Source organism: Cornus florida, unplaced genomic scaffold (genome assembly GCF_030987335.1).
Source record: "Cornus florida cultivar Cherokee Brave unplaced genomic scaffold, ASM3098733v1 CherokeeBrave_3.0.0_Hap2_Chr01, whole genome shotgun sequence".
Lineage (NCBI taxonomy): Eukaryota > Viridiplantae > Streptophyta > Magnoliopsida > Cornales > Cornaceae > Cornus > Cornus florida.
The window spans coordinates 57,048,672-57,055,105 of NW_026775571.1; positions in this window are offsets into that span (position 1 = coordinate 57,048,672).

Genomic DNA, 6,434 nt, shown 5'->3' on the forward strand with positions numbered 1-6,434 from the left:
ATTGTGCGTCACTGAGTCATGAACCTCTCCTCCAAAATTTAGCTCGATCGGACCACGGACAAAGCGGAATCGGAGCTTTGATCAAACCTTGGCAGAATGTGAAAAACTGCGTTTTTCCTTCTCCACTTCCACAAAACGTGTGCTTTGTTTTAAAAAAAACCCTACACAGACGTCTACCTTATACTTATAGAGTTTTTCTAAACCCTAGGTTCATTTAAGTCCAACTCACAATCCTAACCGGCCCATCCAATTAACGTAGAAACCTACGACGGCTATAATATAAAACCCTATTTTATACTGTAATTAAAACCCTAGTTAGATGTATTTACCTAATTACCCTATTCACCATTAAATACTTAACAAATAATCTAATTGAACAAAATAATAATTAGTAAACCCAATTAAACCAAATAAGACACACATAAAATAAGACACACATAGAATAATTAAACCAATTACACTTAAACCATTAATGCCAATTAAATAATTAAAACACTAACAAGTAATTCCAATCAAATAACTAAACCAATTACAATTAAACCATTAATGCCAATTAAATAATTAAAAAACTAACAAGTAATTCCAATCAAATAACTAAAAATAAATATCATTTAAATAAATTAAATCACCACAAAAGAAAACAATTAAGCACCTAATAAAAAAAATAATGACACATAATCAAATAAAATGCACTTAAATAATAAATAATCAAATAAAATGCACTTAAATAATAAATTAAATACCATTAAATACCAGGAATATCCTTTTTAAAATTAGGGGAATTACATTAATTATCCAACACATGATTTGGAGTTGGCAGCAGTGGTCTTTGCCTTGCGTATTTGGAGGCATTATCTGTTGGGTGAGTCCTTCAGATTATTCAGTGATCACAAGAGTCTGCAGTACTTGTTCATTCAGCGGGAGCTAAATATGAGACAGCGCAGGTGGTTGGAGTTTGTAAAAGTCTATCATTTTTCTATACAGTACCATCCAGGGAAAGCGAATGTAGTGGCGGATGCACTCAATCGCCGACCTGTTGGTAGTCTTTCTGCTCTATTCACTACTAAGTGGAATGCTTTAAAGAGTGTGGATGAGTTATCGGATGCTTTTATGGCTTGCATGGTGGTTACACCTTCCATCATTCGCAAGGTTTTACAAGCACAACTCACCGATCAACAGTGTGTCGACAAGGTCGCAGAGATAGCTTCCGGAGAGGTTCCATTCTACTATGTTGGGGCTGATGGAGGTTTAAGGTACAAGGGACGGTTAGTGGTACCTTCTGCTGATAATTTGAGGAAGGATGTGATGACTGAGACTCATCACTCTGAGTTCTCTGTTCATCCAGGAGGCAATAAGATGTATCAAGATATGAAGCGACAGTTTTGGTGGGCAGGTATGAAGAGGGACATTGCTCTTTTTGTTTCTCAATGTAGTACTTGTCAGATGGTTAAGATTGATCATCAGAGGCCGCCAAGAGCTCTACAGCCACTACTAATTTCGGAGTGGAAATGGGAGAGCATATCTATGGATTTTGTGGAAGGGTTGCCAAATTCTTTCAAGGGGCATAATTCCATATGGGTCATTGTGGATAGGTTGACCAAGTCAGCTCATTTCTTGCCTATTTGCACTGACTACACTTTGGAGCAGTTGGCGAGGCTTTATATTTCAGAGATTGTGAAGCTACATGGAATTCCATTATTTATTATATCAGACAGGGATTCGAGCTTTGTATCTGGATTTTGGAAGAGTTTTCAGCAGGCTTTAGGTACGGAGTTACACTTTAGTACTGCTTATCATCCTCAGACTGACGGACAGACTGAGAGGGTGAATCAGATTATGGAAGATATGCTTCGGTCGTGTGTTCTGGATTTCAAGGGCCACTGGGAGGAATATTTGCCACTTGTGGAGTTTGCTTATAACAATAGTTTCCAGAAGACTATTGGTATGGCACCATTTGAGGCATTGTACGGTCGACCGTGTCGGTCACCTGTTTGTTGGATGGAGGTTGGAGAGAATCGATTCTTAGGTCCTGAGTTCATCAAGGATACCTCTGAAAAGATTGCTCTTATTCGAGATCGCATGCGTACTGCCCAAAGTAGGCAGAAGAGCTATGCTGATCGTCGTACTCGGGCTTTGGAGTTTCAAGTTGGGGATCAGGTTCTACTCAAAGTGTTTCCTATGAAGGGTGTTATGCGCTTTGGGAAGAAAGGGAAGTTGTCACCGCGATTTGTTGGTCCATTCATGATTACGGATCGCATTGGAGCTGTTGCTTATCGGTTGGCACTTCCGGATACTTTGGATCGCGTCCACAACGTGTTTCATGTTTCCATATTGCGGAAATTTCTTCGAGATGAGGATCGGTATCAGCATATCGATGTTGGGGAGATTGCGTTGCAGCCGGATACAACTTATTTAGAGCCACCGTGTCGTATTGTCGACCGACGAGATCAGATTCTTCGTAATAAGGTTATTCCTTTGGTTCGTGTTCAGTGGAGTCGTCACAATGAGTCTGAGTCCACTTGGGAACGAGAGGATGTCATTCGCTCACGATTTCCTGAAATATTGGAAGAAGGTAAGAGTGAATTCCGAGGACGGAATTCATTTTGTTAGGGGGGAAGAATGTAATACCCCTAATTTTAAAAAGGATATTCTTGGTATTTAATGGTATTTAATTTATTATTTAAGTGCATTTTATTTGATTATATGTCATTATTTTTTTTTATTAGGTGCTTAATTGTTTTCTTTTGTGGTGATTTAATTTATTTCTTTTGTGGTGATTTAATTTATTTAAATGATATTTATTTTTAGTTATTTGATTGGAATTACTTGTTAGTGTTTTAATTATTTAATTGGCATTAATGGTTTTAGTGTAATTGGTTTAGTTATTTGATTGGAATTACTTGTTAGTGTTTTAATTATTTAATTGGCATTAATGGTTTAAGTGTAATTAGTTTAATTATTCTATGTGTGTTTTATTTTATGTGTCTTATTTGGTTTAATTGGGTTTACTAATTATTATTTTGTTCAATTAGATTATTTGTTAAGTATTTAATGGTGAATAGGGTAATTAGGTAAATACATCTAACTAGGGTTTTAATTACAGTATAAATTAGGGTTTTATATTATAGCCGTCGTAGGTTTCTACGTTAATTGGATGGGCCGGTTAGGATTGTGAGTTGGACTTAAATGAACCTAGGGTTTAGGAAAACTCTATAAGTATAAGGTAGACGTCTGTGTAGGGTTTTTTTTTAAACAAAGCACACGTTTTGTGGAAGTGGAGAAGGAAAAATGCAGTTTTTCACATTCTGCCAAGGTTTGATCAAAGCTCCGATTCCGCTTCGTCCGTGGTCCGATCGAGCTGAATTTTGGAGGAGAGGTTCATGACTCAGTGACGCACAATCTGAACGGTTAAGATCAGAGTTTAACCTCGGGAACAGTGATTCGTACTCGTGAACAGTAACTGGGTCGCACAGGTTTTTTTTCCATTCTGCCCAGATTTCATCAAACATCCGATCCCGCTTCGTCCGTGGTCCGATCGAGCTAAAATTTGGAGGATAGATTCATGACTCAGTGTCGCACAATCTGAATGGTGGAGATCAGATTTTGAGTTCAGGAATAGTGTTTCGTACCCGTGAACAGTAACCGGGTTTTGGAACTCGCTGGGATTTTTTAAGAAGACGACGTTGAAGCTTTGAACAAAAGTTTCTGAGGTAAGATTCTATCCTTACTCTTTCCCTTAGGCTTCATACTCTTTGCACTCTTAAATGATTCCAGGATTAATAAAGATAAAACCAAACTAAAATGATATCTGTTTTGCTATGAAACTGGTAGTTACAGTAGTGTTGTATGCTTGTTCAACCTAGACTAAGCATGTTTGTGGATGCATTGTGGTTCTGTGGTTCATGTTTTTCCTTACCACTGCTAGTATAAATTATTGGAAGAATGGGTCTAGATGATAGCTATCTTAACTTCTGTAATAGCAACTGTTGGAACTTAAATACTAGGAGGATTTGAGTTTAACACTAGATCGGTTTTGTGGAACACTATAATTTGAGCATGTCTACATACATACTGTGAATATTGTTTTGATGCTTACATTATCACAATTAGTATCAACTGTGGAGGTTAGGATTTTGTGATACATACCCTACATATCTGTATGTCATTTGTAAGGTGTTAAATGGAAGTTTTAATTAATTCTGTCTTTATATCAGACTAAAGGGAACAACTTAAATTGGGCATGTATATGTTGTTGTTGTGACCCTGTTTATCAATGCTTATTTTATCACTGCTAACATTGAATGTTGGATGTTAGAATTTAGTTGATATATACTTGATTTATTGGTATTATTGACTACTGGAGGATTGGAAAGTAGGCACCGGTATGGGACGGTGGCATACTAAGGATGGGTTTGGTTTTTAAAACAATACCATTACCCACCTACTTGGAATAAGGATGGGATTAACTAAAAGTTAAGTCCCGTGGATTTGTATTGTCATGGCAACTACTTGTTGAGCGGTAATACCAGGGATTTTGGATGGATTTTATATATGTACTGTTACGGTGCCTCGGTATGAGCTTGAGCCTCAAGACCGATGGCTAGGGAGCGTATATGCATCGGGATGTGTAACTGGCTACGATGGTTGGAGGTGTACCCTGTTTAGGTATAGGTACATATGCCCACTTCGTGTGCGTTTTAGCATGTTACCTCTATTCAGGTTGAGACCGGCCTGTAGTCCAGTGAGAGTCCTTTAGTGTGACTATATATATATTTACGGACTATTAGCTATTGTTGAATTGTTTAGGATGTACATGCTTATCGGGCCTCTGTTTGGATTGTAGTAGTATAGAACTTGCGCGTGGGCCTGACCCACTTCTATTTTTCAGGTACACGACAGTTCCAGGCTTAGACGCGTTCGTGCTGAGCAGAGGTCTCTATTCACTCTTCCGACGATGTAGGGCTCTCTCTATAGTTTTATTTCTGGACGTTTGTTACAGTTGTTCTATCTTCCGTTTGGATGTTTAATAGGGGTCCACTAGAGATGAATTCCCAAGTTGTAAACTGATGGAGTTTTGGAGTTTAGGTTTGATGGATTTTAATAATTATAATATTTTGCAGATTCTATTTTTAGTTCCTTCCAGCTTTAATTTCATTTCTTAATTTATTTTGTATTCCGTGTTCATTATAAAATATTAATTGTTTGATATTCCCTCGGGTTTGGGCCTGGGCCTGATCAACCCATGTCTCGGATCCGAGGGGTATCTCATAATGAGAATCTTTAACCTTGATTTCTGTACCTGAAAAATGTCCCCATTATGTAGGTGAGTAAAATAAAGCTACTCGTAGGAAATGAGCATGCATCAACCTGGCATTTTAGAATTTTATCACCTTAAGGTGAAACATGTTAAAGGGGCTCATGCCAACTAATGTCTATGTCAAGAGTGAGACTCAGGAAACATCCTAAGCTACCCTAGATCATTTCTAGCATAAATCACATTGTCCATGAAATTCAAACCACATAGAAGCATGCTATACAAAGCAACATGATATAGATTCTCAAAGTTATCAACTTGAAATCTAATATATATAAAATTGACAAGAGTGGGTTATGCCACCTAGCGTCTGTGTTCCAAATGAATCTATAGGATCATTCCTAAGCTACATTTGAACAACAAAACATAAATCACAATATCTATGCAATTTAACCAACATAGAGGCATGCTATACAAAGCAACTAGATATAGATTCTCAAAGTTATCAACTAGAAATCTAATAGTGCGAAATCAACTAAATATAGCAATTTAGTATAATTAGAATTTCTAATACCACACATCAAAACATAGATTCTCTAAGTTATCAATTTGAAATTTAAAAGTGCGATAACAACTAAATATAGCAATTTAGTATAATTAGAATTTCTAATACCACACATCAAGACATAGATTCTCTAAGTTATCAACTAGAATTCTAAAAGTGTGAAATCAAATAGTGGAAGACTTGGATATTACGTTCTGATTTCTGCCGAGACCTCAACGGTTATTCCGGCAACTACCCCGTTAGTCATACCACCCCTAGTGCGCACTATATTGTAGGGAGTTCTCTATCTCCCATACTAGAGCCAAACTCTAGCCATGTCTCAGTAACAATTTCCCAAGTGACTCCAAAATAGATAAGTTAACAACCTATCTATGTATTAAATAGTACACGAAACTACCTTCATGCACAAGTAGGTTGAAACCATACAACACATGCTCTAAATCCACAACTACTATAAGATAACAATGTCGAATCTTCAGAGTGCGATTCGTTACATGCTATAATTACATCACATGTTGAATCTTCAGTGTGCAATTCGTTACACGCTATAACAATATAATTCAATATTGAAAACATGAACTGAAGAATCTAATACAAGTCTAAAATCATACTTTA